The following is an 18,844-nucleotide window of genomic DNA, read 5'->3' as shown; positions in this document are numbered from 1 at the left end:
AAGACAAAACGCAGTACAGAGCCCTGCAATGCAATACGGTCCCAGGTATCGCTCGCTACAAGTACAGAGCGCTGCAATCCAGGACCGGTACAGACACAAACAATGCAATGCTAGATCAAATACAGAGATCCACAAGAAAAAAATTACATGGCTATACAAGCCTGTACATATTCAAATACAGAGCTCCACATTACAAAACACTAAACAAGTTCACACAAGGCAATACAGTCTCCCGTAGCGGTCCATGCAAGTAGTGAGTGCTGCAGTGCAACACACCCAAACATTGACATAAAAATTCAACTATAGAGCACTACAACACAACAACAATACAGAGCAATACAAGGCAATACAAATAATAATATAGTGCTACGAGAAAAAAAACCAGGGCCGTACAATTCAATAGAAACAGAGCACTGCAATACAACACACAATAAAGGACTATTCAGTGCGAGACACTCACGTGGCAGGCGATACAAGGCATAATAATACAGTGCAAAAGCACACAAAACGCTGCAAAACAATGCAGTTGCAGACGGTGCTCAAAACCAATACGGAGTTTTGAGAAGCCAGGATTTAAGACCTAAGCCCATAACGAGGCAGAGATGAAATGCTGCAGGGGAACTCTATGGTAGCAGAATTGCCATGAGCAGAGCTTTCCTTCTGGCCCAGATCACCTCCGCAAAGGGGACTCTCCAGAAAGACCTCTGATGAAAACCACACCTTAGGCTCCAGTCGCAAGATGAGGAACGCTTGACAGGCTCTAGACCAAAGCAGCGAAGCTTGCGACACCAAATGCACGCCGACCGAGCTGCACAAGAGTGCAGAAAGTAGATACCTGTAGAAAGCATCACATACAAGACTAATCGCACAACACAAATGACACTGGGAAACACACACAGGCCAGAACGGTCACACCCTAAAGGACAGATGCCAGGACCTCTGTCCGCCCCAAACTTAAGAGACCCTAAATAGCTCCCTCCGCAACCCTGGTGTTACACCTCCTGCCGGCCTCACCCCACCCACAGCTTTGGCCCTGGACTTACCTTTGAGGGAAGGATGCAGAATCCATCCTCATTGAGCACATCATAAAATTAGATGCTCCTGCATTCCACATGTTCTACATCAGTATCTGCATAACATATATAAACAAACACACCTCACTAACATTACTGACTGGAAGCATCACATTAGCAAACACCGCTCCCTTCCACAAGATACCCAGTTGCCGATACCTAACTTAGCAAGTCCAGCAATATCGGTAGCATTTTGGAATACCGTCTAGAGTCCAACAAAAGCTTGCCATTAAAAACAAACCCCCCAAAAAACCCAAACTTGAGGCCCCACACCTACAAGCCTGAACACTGTCAACATTCAGTCGTCTTTGCCGCTGCTGATCATCCCCTCCCACATAGCTCCCATCATCAGTTCAAAACACCATTGAAATGATAGGCTGCACAGCCTGCCAAGGAGCAACTCCATGCGAGCTCACTACCCAACCGCTGCCTGAACACTCGAGGCCTATCAACAGATTAAGCATGATCTCCTATCGCTATGCCACCTAACCCTCACTCTACACCCCTGGGCAGAGAAGCACGAAACAAAACACACACAGAGACACAGACCAACATTACACACACCACCACCACCAATGGGATTCAAAGAACAGAGAAAACTCTCGGCGAGAAGAATGACTCCCCAACGGGAGAAGCTGTCCAGCAATACGACCAGCAGGGCCACAATGGCCCAGAACGAGGAGGCTCTACAGCAGCCCCAGAAGAGCAGAGTTGAACAGAAAGCTCCGTTACAAGAAGTTACGCTCTAAACAGAGACGATGGATCTGCAAGAAGCTGGCTTCAAGACCTAAGAACACAAGATCGCAGGGAAGAAGTCCCACAGTCCATGAAAATGGACCGGAAGAGAGAAGAGCTGCTGACACAGCCTGAGATGACACCGCAAAAGAGAACTGATGGGAAACTTCCAAGATGTGACACCGATCCATGCTTTATGCGCAAAACGTAAGATGAGAAGAGCCCAATGGACACTATGCCAAAGAGTACAGGCATTCCAGACCCTAGGAATGGCACCTGATATGCATAATGTGCTCATTGAGCACAGAGAGCAATGACGATGTTGAGACACAGGTAAAATCCAAGACACCAAACACAGACCACACAGATGACACCGCCACAGACACGGTTCTGGAACTACCCGCCCCCTTGGCCTACAGAGAAACCCCTTCCCTTGATCCGCCCAAAGCGGCCTGTTCCTGGACAGCTCTCTCCCCTACACTAGCTTCACAAGCTCTCCCTGAACTGCCCAACTGTAGTCCCCTCCCTCCAGACCCTTCCAAGCCCCTGGACTTAGCTTTCAGAGGGACGTGGGCTCTAAATCCAACCTCGACCAAAAATGCATTAGGTATCTGGGATGTTCCTGCAGTCACCAGGTTGCACTTCATCACTGAAAAAGAGAAAACCCAGAAACACTGCTGACAGGAAATATCACACTGGCCAAGACCAACCTCTTCCACAAAAACCCCCTCCTCAGAAGCACCCGGGTGCTCTGCTCACCTGCTCGTTCCAGAGTCGGACGCTGCAGCCATCGTTGCTTGCGATACCTGAGATACCAAGAGACACAAAATGATCATTGCACCCGTGAGAAGTCACCCGACCCACACTCCTCCTTGCTACCGCCCCAGCTCACCTCAAACAGTTGTCCAATGCCAAAGGTGGCCCGCTCAGCCCCTGCAAAACCAAGAGAGACACCCCTCACTTAGCTGCTGCACAATACTTTGCTCTCACACGCTCACCGGGCCCACAACTGCCTCACCTTCTCGGACTTCATGTCAGCATGCTGCTTTGCTCCTCCGAGGATATGTGCGGCACCTGCAATAAAATCAAAGCAAACGGCGCATGCTGAGATACTGCCGAAAGCCAAAGCTTGCCTGCATCAATCCCAACCTTCTGCTTCTGTACCTTAGCTGGTCATCCACGCTGGCCCTGCCATTTACGCATTCCCTGGTTTCCCTGAGCAGAGCAGTTCCAAGGCAAGCACACACAGGCACAGACCAACATTACACACAACACCAAAAACAATGGGATTCAAGAGAGAAAACTCTCCGCAGAACAATGACTCCCTGACGGGAGACGCTGTTGGACAAGGAGACCGACAGGGCCGCATTGGCCCAGAGCGAGGAGGCTCCACGGCAGCCCCAGAAAACCGGATTAGAACACAATGGTCCGTTACAAGAAGTTACGGTCAAAATGGAGACGATGGATGTGCAAGAAGCCCGGCTTCAAGACCTAAGAGCATAAGGATGCAGGGAAGAAGTCCCACAGTCCATAAAAATGGACCGGAAGAGAGAAGAGCTGCTGCTGACACAGCCTGGAACGATGCCGCAACAGAAAGATGCTAGACTGATCCACGCTTTACGCTTGTAAGGCAAGAAGAGACGACCTGAATTGGCACTATGCCAATGAGTACACGCATTCGAGACCCCAGGTATGGCATGGAGGCATATGATGAGCTTTGTGAGTGCAAAAAGAAACAAGGATATCGAGACCAGAGGAAGGTCTGCGACACAAGACACACCACAACAACAACATAGCACTGATGACACAGGCTGGAACTGCCCTGCCCATGCTAGTCCTAGGATGCAGGGGAACTCGGTCCCTTTCTGTGCCCAGAGAGGCCCGCTCCTGCGCAGCCCTCTCCCCTGCACTAATGTTACAAGCCCTGTCCGCAATGCCCAACTGTGGTCCCCTCCCTCCAAACCCTTCCCAGCCCCAGTCCCTCGACTTAGCTTTTGGAGGGCCGGGAGTCTGAATCCATCCTCGACAACAAGCATGTTGGCTAAATGGGATGCTCCTGCAGTCAACAGGTCTGCTTCGTCATCTGAAAAAGAGGAAAAGATGAGGACATCACAGACCACACATGGTGCTGACAGTAAGCATCACACTGGCCAAGACCAACCTCTTCCACAACAATCCCCTCCTCAGAAGCACCAGGATGCTCTGCTGCTCACTTGTTCTTTCCGGAGTCGGACACTGCAGCCATAATCGCCTCTGCAACCTAAGATGCCAAGACACACAAAATGATCATTGCACCCGTGAGAAGTCACCTGCCCTACACTCCTTGCTGCCACCCCGACTCACCTCAAGAGCTTATCCAATGCCAAAGGCGGCCCGCACGGCCCCTGCAAAACCAAGACAGAGACATGTCACTGAGTTGCTGCACAGTACTTTGCTCTTACACACTGACCCGGTCCACAACCACCTCACCTTCTCGGACCTCTTGTCAGCATGCTGCTTTGCCCCTTCAGGACTATGTGTGGCACCTACAAAGAGAAAACAGAAGACACATGCTGAGATACCGCCCAAAACTGCCACCTGCCACACCGGTTCCCTCCTCCTGCTCCTTTACCTTGGCTGCTCACCTGTATTGCCCCTGAGATTTACATGTTGCCATGCTGAGGCTCAGGTACCACCTGGGAAACACAAAGAAGGATGACGGTAATATCACCAACAACAGCACTCCAGAAAAATAACTGCTACTCCAGCCTACTACTCATTGCTCACCTTGCCTGAGTCACCCCTGGTGCCGATATCATGCTTCACTCGTAGCTTTGCACCTACAATATTGAAAAAACAACAAACCACCAACTGTAAGGCAGTCGTATAGCTACTAATCATGTCTTCCCTTCAACACCATGTGCCAACCCACCTCCTAATGACGCTCTGCTCAGCGCCTCCATTGGTCTTTGGTGCCCATCTTGTTCCCTGGCACCTGAAATAAGTATTGAACAAGTCACCCATATGCTGCTTAAGTCATTAACAATTCCAGACATATTGATTTGATTTTGGAATAGCGCCCAGAGTCCAAAATACAGCCTGCCATTACATAAAGGAATAAAGGGCCAAACTTAAAGGCCCCCCATGCATAAGCCTTACCACCGTCAACATTCAATCTGCTTTGCTGCTGATGATCGCCCCTCCCACATGACTCCCATCACCTCTGTAAAACACTGTTGAAATGACAGTCCACACCGTCTGCCGACGGCCGCTCCATCTGAGCTCACTTCCCAGCTTCTGCCTAAACAGTCTAGGCCTGTCAACCTATTAACCACAGCCTCTTATCGCTATGACACCTACCCCTGACTATACCCCTGGGCAGGGCAGCTCCAAGCCAAAACACACACACAGGCACAGACCAACATTACACACAACACCACAAACAATTGGATTCAAAGAAGAGAGAAAACTCTCTGCAAGAACAATGACTGGCGGACGAGAGAAGCTGTCGGACAAGGAGACCGACATGGCCGCAACAGCCGAGAATGAGGAGCCTCCGTGGCAGCCCCAGAGAAACAGTAGAACCAAATGGTCCCTTACAAGGAGTTGCGGTCAAAATGGAGATGACGGATGTGTAATAAACCTGTCTTCAAGACCTAAAAGCATAAGGATTCCAGGAAAAACTCCCACAGTCCATGACAATGGACCGGTAGAGAGAAGAGCTGCTGACACAGCCTGGAACAACACCGCCAAAGAGAACTGACCAGAAGTTTTCAAGACACAAGACTGATCCATGCTTTACATTTGTAAGCCAAGAAGAGAACCTCCCAGTTGGCACTATCCAATAGGTACAGGCATTTGAGGCCTAGAAATGGCATCCAAGGCACCTGATGAGTTTATTGAGTGCAAACAGAAACAAGGGCATCAAGAACACAGGAAGGTCTATGACACAGAAGACACCACAAAAACAACGTAGCACCACAGACACAGGCTGGAACTGCCCTGCCCATACTAGTCCAAGGATGAAGGGAACCCCCTTCGCTTTACATGCCTAGAGAGGCCCGCTCCTGCACAGCTCTCCCCTACGCTAACTTTATAAGCCCTGCCCACAATGCCCAACTGTGTTCCTCTCCCTCCACATTCTTCCAGCCCCAGTCCCTCGACTTAGCTTTTGGAGGGTCAGGGGTCTGAATCCATCCTCAACAAAAAGCACATTGGCTAACTGGGAAGCTCCTGCACTCGCCTGGTTCCATTTTGTCATCTGAAAAGGAAAAAAGCCAGAAACAGTGCTGACAGGAAGCATCACACTGGCCAACGCCAACCCCCTCCTCAGAAGCACCCGGGTGCTCTGCTCACCTGCTCGTTCCAGAGTCAGACGCTTTACCATCATCACTTCTGCTGCAACAGATACCAAGAGACACAAAATTACTATTATGCCCGTGAGAAGTCACGCGCTCGACCCTCCTCCTCGCTGCCATACCAGCTCACCTCAAACAGTTGTCCAATGCCAAAGGCGGCCGGCACAGCCCCTGCAAAACCAAGAGAGACACCCCTCACTGAGCTGCTGCACAATAATTTGCTCTCACACACTGACCCGGCACACAACTACCTCACCTTCTCAGACCTCTTGTCAGCATGCTGCTTCGCCCCTCTGAGGATATGTGCGGCACCTGCAATAAAATCAAAGCAAACAGCGCATGCTGAGATACTGCCCAAAAACAAAGCTTGCCTGCATCAATTCCAATCTCCTGCTCCTTTATTTGGCTGCTCACCCACTCTGCCCCTGCCATTTACAGATTCCCTGGTTGCCCTGGGCAGAGCAGTTCCAAGGCAAGCACACACAGGCACAGACCAACATTACACACAACACCAAAAACAATGGGAATCAAGAGAGAAAACTCCTCCACAAGAACAATGACTCCCTGACGGGAGACGCTGTTGGACAAGGAGACCGACAGGGCCGCATTGGCCAAGAGCGAGGAGGCTCCACGGCAGCCCCAGAAAACCGGATTAGAACACAATGGTCCGTTACAAGAAGTTACGGTCAAAATGGAGACGATGGATGTGCAAGAAGCCCGGCTTCAAGACCTAAGAGCATAAGGATGCAGGGAAGAAGTCCCACAGTCCATAAAAATGGACCGGAAGAGAGAAGAGCTGCTGCTGACACAGCCTGGAACGATGCCGCAGCAGAAAGATGCTAGACTGATCCACGCTTTACGCTTGTAAGGCAAGAAGAGACGACCTGAATTGGCACTATGCCAATGAGTACACGCATTCGAGACCCCAGGTATGGCACGGAGACACATGATGAGCTTTGTGAGTGCAAAGAGAAACAAGGATATCGAGACCAGAGGAAGGTCTGCGACACAAGACACACCACAACAACAACATAGCACTGATGACACAGGCTGGAACTGCCCTGCCCATGCTAGTCCTAGGATGCAGGGAAACTCGGTCCCTTTCTGTGCCCAGAGAGGCCCGCTCCTGCGCAGCCCTCTCCCCTGCACTAATGTTACAAGCCCTGTCCGCAATGCCCAACTGTGGTCCCCTCCCTCCAAACCCTTCCCAGCCCCAGTCCCTCGACTTAGCTTTTGGAGGGCCGGGAGTCTGAATCCATCCTCGACAACAAGCATGTTGGCTAAATGGGATGCTCCTGCAGTCAACAGGTCTGCTTCGTCATCTGAAAAAGAGGAAAAGATGAGGACATCACAGACCACACATGGTGCTGACAGTAAGCATCACACTGGCCAAGACCAACCTCTTCCACAACAATCCCCTCCTCAGAAGCACCAGGATGCTCTGCTGCTCACTTGTTCTTTCCGGAGTCGGACACTGCAGCCATAATCGCCTCTGCAACCTAAGATGCCAAGACACACAAAATGATCATTGCACCCGTGAGAAGTCACCTGCCCTACGCTCCTCGCTGCCACCCCGACTCACCTCAAGAGCTTATCCAATGCCAAAGGCGGCCCGCACGGCCCCTGCAAAACCAAGACAGAGACATGTCACTGAGTTGCTGCACAGTACTTTGCTCTTACACACTGACCCGGTCCACAACCACCTCACCTTCTCAGACCTCTTGTCAGCATGCTGCTTTGCCCCTTCAGGACTATGTGTGGCACCTACAAAAAGAAAACAGAAGACACATGCTGAGATACTGCCCAAAACTGCCATCTGCCACACTGATTCCCACCTCCTGCTCCTTTACCTTGACTGCTTAACCATGTTGCCCCTGACATTTACATGTTGCCATGCTGAGGCTCAGGTACCACCTGGGAAACACAAAGAGGGATGATGGTAATTTCACCAACAACAGCACTCCAGAAAAATAACTGCTACTTCAGCCTACTACTCATTGCTCACCTTGCCCGAGTCACCCCTGGTGCCGATATCATGCTTCAATCGTTGCTTTGAACCTACAATATTGAAAAAAAAAAAAACACCAACTGTAAGGCAGTCGTATAGCTACTAATCATGTCTTCCCTTCAACACCACGCGCCAACCCACCTCCTAATGATGCTCTGCTCAGCGCCTCGATTGGTCTTTGGTGCCCATCTTGTTCCCTGGCACCTGAAATAAGTATTGAACAAGTCACCCATATGCTGCTTAAGTCATTAACAATTCCAGATGTATTGATTTGATTTTGCAATAGCACCTAGAGTCCAAAATACAGCCTGCCATTACATAAAGGAATAAAGGGCCAAACTTAAAGGCCCCCCATGCATAAGCCTTACCACCGTCAACATTCAATCTGCTTTGCTGCTGATGATCAGCCCCTCCCACATGACTCCCATCACCTCTCTAAAACACTGTTGAAATGACAGTCCACACTGTCTGCCGATGGCCGCTCCATCTGAGCTCACTTCCCAGCCTCTGCCTAAACAGTCTAGGCCTGTCAACCTATTAACCACAGCCTCTTATCGCTATGACACCTACCCCTGACTATACCCCTGGGCAGGGCAGCTCCAAGCCAAAACACACACACAGGCACAGACCAACATTACACACAACACCACAAACAATTGGATTCAAAGAAGAGAGAAAACTCTCTGCAAGAACAATGACTGGCGGACGAGAGAAGCTGTCGGACAAGGAGACCGACATGGCCGCAACAGCCGAGAATGAGGAGCCTCCGTGGCAGCCCCAGAGAAACAGTAGAACCAAATGGTCCCTTACAAGGAGTTGCGGTCAAAATGGAGATGACGGATGTGTAATAAACCTGTCTTCAAGACCTAAAAGCATAAGGATTCCAGGAAAAACTCCCACAGTCCATGACAATGGACCGGTAGAGAGAAGAGCTGCTGACACAGCCTGGAACAACACCGCCAAAGAGAACTGACCAGAAGTTTTCAAGACACAAGACTGATCCATGCTTTACATTTGTAAGCCAAGAAGAGAACCTCCCAGTTGGCACTATCCAATAGGTACAGGCATTTGAGGGCCTAGAAATGGCATCCAAGGCACCTGATGAGTTTATTGAGTGCAAACAGAAACAAGGGCATCAAGAACAGATGAAGGTCTACGACACAGAAGACACCACAAAAACAACGTAGCACCACAGACACAGGCTGGAACTGCCCTGCCCATACTAGTCCAAGGATGAAGGGAACCCCCTTCGCTTTACATGCCTAGAGAGGCCTGCTCCTGCACAGTTCTCCCCTACTCTAACTTTATAAGCCTTGCCCACAATGCCCAACCATGTTCCTCTCCCTCCAAACTCTTCCAGCCCCAGTCCCTCGACTTAGCTTTTGGAGGGTCAGAGGTCTAAATCCATCCTCAACAAAAGCATATTGGCTAACTGGGAAGCTCCTGCACTCGCCTGGTTCCATTTTGTCATCTGAAAAGGAAAAAAGACAGAAACAGTGCTGACAGGAAGCATCACACTGGCAAACGCCAACCTGTTCCACAACAACCCCCTCCTCAGAAGCACCCGGGTGCTCTGCTCACCTGCTCATTCCAGAGTCGGACGCTTTACCATCATCACTTCTGCTGCATGAGATACCAACAGGCACAAAATTACTATTAAGCCCTTGAGAAGTCACACACTCAACGCTCCTCCTCGCTGCCACCCCAGCTCACCTCAAACAGTTGTCCAATGCCAAAGGCGGCCGGCACAGCCCCTGCAAAACCAAGAGAGACACCCCTCACTGAGCTGCTGCACAATAATTTGCTCTCACACACTGACCCGGCACACAACTACCTCACCTTCTCAGACCTCTTGTCAGCATGCTGCTTCGCCGCTCTGAGGATATGTGCAGCACCTGCAATAAAATCAAAGCAAACAGCGCATGCTGAGATACTGCCCAAAAACAAAGCTTGCCTGCATCAATTCCAATCTCCTGCTCCTTTATTTGGCGGCTCACCCACTCTGCCCCTGCCATTTACGGATTCCCTGGTTGCCCTGGGCAGAGCAGTTCCAAGGCAAGCACACACAGGCACAAACCAACATTACACACAACACCAAAAATAATAGGATTCAAGAAGAGAGAAAACTCTCTGAAAGAACAATGACTCCCTGACAGGAGATGATGTTGGACAAGGACATCGACAGGGCCGCAATGGCCCAGAGCGAGGAGGCTCCACAGCAGCCTCAGAAAAACAGGAGAACCCAATGGTCCCTTACAAGAAGTTACGGTCAAAATGGAGACAATGGATGTGCAAGAAGCCCTTCTTCAAGACCTAAGATGGTAAGGATGCAGGGAACAAGTCCCACAGTCCATGACAATGGACCGGTAGAGAGAAGACCTGCTGACACAGCCTGGAACACCGCAAAAGAGAACCGACTAGAAACTTCCGAGGCGTGAGATCAATCCATGCTTTACGCTTCTAAGGCAAGAAGAGACATGCCCAATTGGCAGTATGCCGATGAGTATGGGCATTCAAAACCCCAGCGGTGGTGCCTGATGTGCATAATGTGCTCCTTGACTGTGAAGAACCACAAGGATGTTGAGACCCTGGTAAGGTCTAAGGCACAGAAGACAGACAACACAAACACAGCACCACAGACACAGGCTGGAACTGCCCTGCCCACTTGGGCTGAAGACAAACCCCTTCCTTCCCTTTACATGCCCAAAGGGGCCCGCTCCTGCTCAGTCCTCTCCCCTATGCTAACTTCACAAGCCCTCCCTGTGATGCCCAACCGTGGTCCCCTCCCTCCAGATCCTCCCCGATCCCTCAACTTAGCTTTTAGAGGGTCCAGGGTCTGAATCCATGCTCAACATGAACGCGCATCAGCTAACCGGATGCTCCGGCAGTCGCCAGGTTCCGCTTCCTCCTCTGCAAACAAACACCCACAAACAAGTCTGACAGTAAGCATCACGCTAGCCAACACCAACATCATCCATAGCATCCCCCTCAGAAGCACTGGGATTCTCCGCTCACCTGCTCGGACCACAATGGGACACTGCGGCCCTCATCGCTCTCGCTAACCTAAGATACCAAGAGACACAAAATTACTGTTGCACTGCTGAGAAATCACCTGTCCCAGGTGCCTCCTCGCCGCCGCCCCAGCTCACCTCAAATGCTGGTCGAATGCCAAAGGCGGGCTGCACAGCCCCTGCAAAACCAAAAGAGATACGCATCATTGAGGTGCCGTATGATACTTTGCTCTGAGACACTGATCCGACCTATGCCAGCCTCACCTTGTCAGAACTCTTGTCAGCATGCTGCTTTGCACGTCTGAGACCGTGTGACACCCGCAAAGAAAACAAAGTAGAAGACACATGCTGAGATACTGCCAAAATTGCAGCCTGCCTGCACCGATTCCCATCTCCTGCTCCTTCACCTTGGCTGCTTGCCTGTGTCGCTCCTGCCGTTTACATGTTGCCACCTCAAGGCTCTGGTACCACCTGAAAAACCACAAATAATGGATGTTGATAACTTCAACAACAAACCCTACCAGAACAATAACTGCTACTGTAGCCTACTACCCATTGTTCTCCTTGACCGAGGCACCACTGGTGCCCATATCCTCCTTTGCTTGTTTCTTTGCACCTACAACATTGGGGAAAAACCCACCAACCATAATGCAGTCACATAGCCACCAAACGCATCCTCCCCCTGACGCTATGCACCCATCCGCCTTCATAGATCACTCTGTTCAATGCCTCCATTGGTCCTCTGTGCTCATCTTGTACCCTGACATCTGAAAAAAAACATTGAAAAAGTCACCTGGATGCTCTCAGGCCATTAACTGTTCCAGATGTATTGATTCCATTTTGGAATACTATCCACAGTGCAACTGCAGCCTGCCACTAAATAAATGAAAAAAGGGCCAGACTTTAAGCCCCACACATACAAGCCAGACCGCTGTCCAGATTCAAGCTCCTTTGCTGCTGCTGATCGACCCCTCCCCACGCAGCTCCCACCACCTCCTCTAACCACTGTTCAAATGACAGACCACGCAGCCTGCCGATGGCTGCTCCCTGCGAGCTCGCTGCCCAACCTCTGCTGCAACAGTCTAGGCCTATCGACATATTCACCGCAGCTTCCTATCGCTATTCCTTCTACCCCTGACTTTACACCCCTGGACAGAGCAGCTCCAAGCCAACGCACAGGTACAGACCAACAGTACACACACCACCACAAACAATGTGATTCAAAGAAGAGAGAAAACTCTCCTCCACAAGAAGAATGACTCCCCGACAGGAGATGCTGTCCGGCAAGAAGACCTACGGGGCCGCGACGGCCCAGAGCAAGGAGGTGCTATGGCACCCCCAGAAAAACAGACAACGCAAGAGGCCCTTACAAGAAGTTACGGTCAACACAGAGATGATGGATGCACGAGAAGCCAGGCTTCAAGACCTAAGAATGTAAGGATGCAGGGAAGAAGTCCCACCATCCATGAAAATGGACCGGTAGAGAGAAGAGCAGCTGATGCAGCCCAGGAATGACACCGCAAATGAGAACCAACCAGAGACTTGCGAGATGTGACACCAACCCACACTTTACGCTCACAGGGAAATAAAAGAATTGCCCAATTGACAATATGTCACTGACCAGAGGCATTCGAGACTCTAGGGATGGCACCTGATGTGCCCAAGGTGCTCGTTGAGCACAAAGACCAATGAAGAACTGGAGACCCACGTAATTTTTACAACACGTAAGACGGACCACACAAACAACACAACACCACAGACACAGGCTGGAACTGCCCTGCCCGCCAGGGCTTAAGAGAAACCCCTTCCCTTTACTGGCCCAAAGGGGCCTGTTCCAGGATGGCCCGCTCCCCTATGCTAACTTCACAAGCCCTCCCTGTGATGCCCAGCCGTGGTCCCCTCCCTCCAGACCCTCCCCGATCCCTCTACTTTGCTTTCAGAGGGACACGGCTCTAAACCCATCCTCGTCAGAAAACGCATCGGATATCTGGGATGCTCCTGCAGTCGCCAGGTTCCACTTCCTCCTCTGCAAAAAAAGAAAACCCACAAACAGTTCTGACAGTAAGCATCACGCTGGCCAACGCAACACCTTCTACAACATCCCCGTCCTCAGAAGCACTGGGATTCTCGGCTCACCTGCTGCGTCCAGAATGGGACGCTGCAGTCCTCATCGCTCTTGATAACCCAAGATACCAAGAGACACAAAATCACCATCGCACTGCTGAGAAATCATCCGCCCCATGCTGCTCCTCGCCAATGCCCTGGCTCACCTCAAACGCCAGTCCAATGCTAAGGGCCCCTGCAAAAGCTTGTAGCTTCGCCGACAGTAAGACACCTGAATATTAACTGCTACTGCAGGCCGCTAGTCACGGCTCACCTTGCCCAAGTCACCTCTGCTGCCCGTAAACCCACTTTGCGCCTTCAAAATGAAAAATAAACACCCACAAATCAAAACCTAAAAGCTAGTCCTAAAGCCACCGGTCACATCTTCCCTCCGACATCACATGCAAACCCACCTTCTTACAATGCTCCGCTTGCCTGTCATCCGTCACCCTTTGGCACACGGCTCGTTCCTCTGCATCTGCAAAAAACGTAATGTAGAATTCACCCCAATGCTGACCAATAGCTTAGGAATTCCAGAAGTCTTGTTTCCGTTCAGAAATGCCACTTAGATTCCAACTACAGCCTACCGTTAGAAAAAAGCAAAATCAAACGCAAAAGAACATTAAGCTCTTCACATACAAGCCTTAACACCTTTGAGGTTCAAAGGTCTGACGTTCGGCCCTCCATCTTCAGATGCGGAGGCCTGGAGGGTTTGTACTTCACCTTTTATATCTTTGTCATAGCTCCCTGTCAGCTGCAGAGAGACTCAAACCAAACTAACCTCGTTGAGGTCCCATGGCACCTGCAAAACTAAATCGAGAGAAGCCAATAAACCCTCCTTGCTTCCTCAACCGTCCCCCCATCTCAAAGCTTTAGAAACTTCTTCTCTTCTCCTGAACTGGCAAAGAAGGAACCGCATGCCCCCCCCCCCGACAGCCGCTTCCCTGTATTTGCACCCCTGAACCCCCCTGCATTGGCTGCTTCTCGGGGGCCTTTCTTCCAAACCATGCCCTGTGTTCCGTGGGCATCTCCCACATTACGCCTTTCCACAGCCTTGGGGAGCGGCTACAGGACCACAAAGTAAGCAAAGCCCCAATGCTTATAATCTGAGGGGCACGCCACGAGCCACAAAATTTCCAGGGGTGACACGGCCCACTGAGCAATTGGTAAAGGCGATGAGCTGTCCCATGCTCTGAAAGACAATACATGTCACAACCCTGTCGCTCGCTTGAGAAACGCTCGATCTCTGCACAAATGTGTAGAAGATGCTCACCTTAACCCCTACCAGACAATGATGTTGTCAATCTGATTAAGAGACATGGTGCCAGCAAGTTACACAGTAAACAGCACTGCTAGTGAAAAAAATGCAATGTTCCATCTTCAGTCAAGTCAGGACTTCCAGGAAAGTGCAATACACCTAGAATAAAGAGAACGACACATACTATTAAACAACCTCACCACCCACAAACTCTGAATAAAAAATTACTGACCTGAAGAAAAAGGCTGTGGTTAAACATACTCTGTACTAGATCTGCTACCAAACCTTGACTCATCCTTAAAGTCCTCCCTCAAACACAGGTCTCTGCTCCTCTAAATATCAAAATGCATCTTCCTGAATAGCTTAGCTCAAAAGCTGTAACTGACTGAAGGAAGAGTAGAGCTCTAAGACCAAAGAAAGCCAGGAGTGGAATGAGCTCCCCTCCCGGCAGCTGCGGCTCATATACTCCCGGCCTCGCCCACCACCCTTCCCACGCTCCCCTGGGAAAGGGGAGGGGTGAACCACCAAAATGTATAAAGCCAGCGGGAAGAGCAGCAGCAAGTTTTTTTATCTGCCTTAAATTTACACTGAGCAAAGCACCGACTGGAGATGGTGCTCCTTATTGATGGTGCTCCTTATTGGAAACAATGATGCCTGGTCTTCTACTATAACTACATCTATTACAGCAGTGATGTGACCAAGTAAGTAATAAGACTTAATTTTTCTGCAGTGTGGATAGAAAAAGAGGTCCTACTAAGATATGTAAGAAAGTAGTGTGCTAAATGCAGTAACAATATTATTACCAAAATTTATGCTTTTTTTGCTTCCTATAAAAAAACCCAAAATGCTATGGGTTTACTCTTTGTTTCTAGCAAGACCAGACATATGACCTAACTTCTGCCAGAACTGTGTTCTGGATAGGATTGAATAACAAAGCAGAACTTGATTCTGTAATAATCTTTTCTCAAAAGTATCTCGGGTCGCAAAGTGAATTATTTACCGTCAATAGCTGACAATTTAGAGCCGCTTCGAAGGTCTCTCTGGCTGACTCCCTTAAGACAGCTAGGTGAGTTCCAAAGGACAGAAAATGGAAGAAAAATTAGTGGAAATACAAGAAACATCGGAAACTGTACAAAAGTGGCCTGACTAACACTTAAGTAGACAGAAGAAAAATAAATTGCAAAACTCAACAAAAAAAACTCCATGGGAAACGTGTAGATAAAAGCAGATGAAGGCTATTGCTTTCTCTGAAAAACCAAAGAGGAGACAGGAGCTGATGATGGACATCTTCATGGCGCCAGCTACCAAATAGAAGCATATGATAAGACAGAAAACAAAAATACCACTCTGGGGCACAAAGATGGCTTTGAAAAACAATCTGGTAGAATGGGAGGTGTCGTCACAGGGATCAGAGCAGTCCCTAGGGGGCCAGAGAGATTGATGAGGTCTCCAGGATGCGGCAAGTGGACACGATGCAAAACTCCGCAGGGTGTTCCGGCAACGTACAGACGTCCTCGGGGGACGAGCGCCCAAATGGAGACATCCTAGATGGCAGCAAATAAGGTAAGAGAGCTCTGGGGTGCAGGGACAGCCTGAGGAAGGATTCTGTCTAAATTGGGGAGACACAAAGAGGGTGGCAGAGCTCAAAGGGTGCCGAGGGGCACGAGGACCGTCTCGGGAAGCATCGTGACGGGAGCGAGAGGAATGCGGACATGCATCCAAACGGGGGATCACCGACACAATGAGGAACTCGGGAAGGGATCCGAACAGAGGACAGATGTCCTGAGGGACTGAGGACCAAACAGAGGCATCTGATGTGGAGGAAGACAATGTAAACGTGTTCTGGGGCGAAATGAAAGCCTGAGGAAGATTCGCTTTCGAATCCGAAAGGTACAAAGCCTGCTGCAGAACTAAAGGATGGCTGTGCAACACAAGGACGCTCGCAGGAAACATCGTGATGGAAATAGAGGGGTGCAGATGTGGCTGGAGACACGGATGGTGGCTCGAGGGCACAAAGGTACTCGTGAGAGGATCTGAACAGACTACAGACGTTCCAAGGGAGACGCTGACCCGCTGGAGATGAGCGAGACGGAGGAGAGGACAAAAAGACTACTCTGAAGAAGAGGGGACGTTCCAGCAAACTGAGAGGGGTACGAATGATGCTTCAGAGATAAAAGCGTGCCAACGAGACCCTCTAAAGCCTCAGGATGAACCGAGAGAAAAGGGAGGGGGGGGGGAAAGAAATAGATTCGAAGAAAACTTAAAAAGCAACAGGGTATGTGACAAATGAGAAAAAATAGGGATAGACGGCTCAATAACAGGAAATGTAGAAATCAAATATAAATAGCAAATGAGTACAAGGCAGAGGAGAAAAAAGCTAAAACGTGGGGACAGAAAATGACATAAAAGTAGACATAGGAAAAAAAATTAAGGCTTTCAAGGAGAAAAAACCCCGAAAATAGGGACAACAAACTAAATAAATGGAGAGACAGAAAGGAAATTGATAAATGGAAAGAGTACGAGACAGAATTAAAATGTAGGGACGGGAACTAGGTGAAAGCAGATGTACAAAGAAACTGTAAAAAGCAACACGATCAAGGGAATAAAGGAAAACAAAAAAAAAACCAGGAACATCAAATTAAGTACACAAAGACACAGAAAAAGATTTCAAAAGCGACAGGGCACAGCACAGACCAGTGTGAAACAAAAAATAAAGGAACCAAACTGGATAAAAGTAGATACATGTCCCGGTTTTGACCGGGATAGAGTTAATTTCCCTCCCGGTAGCTGCTGTGCTTCAGACTTACTAGGAGAAAAATGTTGATAATGCTGACGGTTTTAGTTGTTGCTACGAAATCGAAGGATTTTTCAAGTTTCTGATACACGGCTAACAGTCAGGTGTGCAGGAGCTGAGAGGCAGCGTAGCCAGATAGACAGCCGAGCCACCCGATGGAAATATTCCATACGATAGAGATCATTTTCTATTAATGAATGGGAATTGGCCGGGAGTCAGGAAGCTATCCGCTTTCTCGTTTCTGGGAGTTCGAACTCTTTCTAGGAGTTCGGTCTTTCTCGGGAGTTTTGTCAAATTTGCAAAATTTGCGAGTTAGGCACACCGTGCCACTGCCTGGGGACCGGCTGCAGATCGGTTGCCGGGTAGTTTTAAAACCTGTATTGTATATAGCTCGGTTTGCATGTTCTTTGTTATCTTTATTAGTAGTATCAGTATTTACTGTATTGTGTCTGTTTCTCCTCCCCACCCTGTTAGAGGGAAGGGGAGGGGTAAGCGAGCGGCCGTCTAGAGCTTAGTCGCGGGGTGCCGGGCTAAAACAGGACAATACAGAAACAAACTTAAAAGCAATGTGACGCGTGACAGATGGGAGAGAATAAAAAATGGGGTTAGGAGTATCGATGAAAGCAGACATAGAAAGAAAATTTTTAAAGTGACCTCACAGAGCACAGACAGGAAAAAAGTAAATAATAGAGCGATAAAAATACATGAACCAACATAAAAACATAAAATTCTAAAGGGAACGCATTAAGACCAGAAAAAAAATTACAATAGGAGAAAAATCTAAATGGGCGAGAGACGCAGAAAGAAAATTTTAAAAGCGACTGGGTACGGAACAGAATAGAATGAATTAAAAAAATAAAGATGGCACAGCTAGGTAAAAATAGATGAGAAAAGAAAATCTAAAAGCCACGGGGTACACGATACACAGGAAACAAATAAAAACCAGTTAGAGACATCTTAACAAAAGTAGAACAAAAATGTGTAAAGCTACAGGATAACATTAACAATCAGGGACAGAAAATGAGATAAAAGCACACCGAGGAACAAAATTTCAAAACAGAAATAATTATGAGAGTAAAAAACTGAAAAATAGGGACAGCGAACCAGATTAAAGTACACACAGACAATTTTTAAAGCAACGCGGTTCGTGAAAGACAGCAAACAATTAAAAAGTAGAAACCGGTGCTGGATAAAAGTAGACCGAGAAAGACCATTTTAAAAGTGACTGGATTAAGAAAACTTGAAAACAATAAGAATAGGAACAGCTAACTAAAATGGAGACATCTAAAAAAAAAAACCTAAAAACCGCCAGGGTACACGACAGAAGAGAAATAATTAAAATCAGGGATGGGAGCTTGACAAAAGTCAAAGTAGAAAGAAAATTTTAAAGGTGACGGCGCTAAGGAAAGATAACGAACTATTAAAAAAAATACAGCAAATGGGATAAGACATGGATAGGACATTTGGAAAAAAAAAAGGATAATGAAGGAAAAAAAATGAAAAACGCACTCAAAAGAAGACAATG

General features: G+C 48.8%; 2 long non-coding RNA genes across 3 annotated transcripts; both read right to left on the bottom strand.

Moving 5' to 3' along the window:
• Positions 1 to 3,671: 3,671 nt before the first annotated feature.
• LOC142359362 (uncharacterized) lies at positions 3,672 to 4,485 on the bottom strand. Of its 2 annotated transcripts, none has more exons than XR_012762299.1 (5): positions 4,433 to 4,485; positions 4,278 to 4,333; positions 4,152 to 4,192; positions 3,970 to 4,068; positions 3,672 to 3,891 (listed from the first exon to the last, which is right to left on the bottom strand). It is a non-coding gene; the product is annotated as an uncharacterized LOC142359362 (long non-coding RNA). The 2 variants fall into 2 exon arrangements; XR_012762300.1 differs by having other exon boundaries at positions 4,455 to 4,485.
• A 2,549-nt stretch (positions 4,486 to 7,034) lies between these two features.
• Positions 7,035 to 7,773, bottom strand: LOC142359361 (uncharacterized). The gene is made up of 3 exons (XR_012762298.1): positions 7,728 to 7,773; positions 7,546 to 7,644; positions 7,035 to 7,467 (listed from the first exon to the last, which is right to left on the bottom strand). It is a non-coding gene; the product is annotated as an uncharacterized LOC142359361 (long non-coding RNA).
• Between the last annotated feature and the right edge of the window lie 11,071 nt (positions 7,774 to 18,844).

Source organism: Opisthocomus hoazin, unplaced genomic scaffold, assembly GCF_030867145.1.
Source record: "Opisthocomus hoazin isolate bOpiHoa1 unplaced genomic scaffold, bOpiHoa1.hap1 HAP1_SCAFFOLD_139, whole genome shotgun sequence".
In the NCBI taxonomy this organism is placed as follows: domain Eukaryota; kingdom Metazoa; phylum Chordata; class Aves; order Opisthocomiformes; family Opisthocomidae; genus Opisthocomus; species Opisthocomus hoazin.
This window is presented reverse-complemented; position numbering and strand designations above follow the sequence as displayed.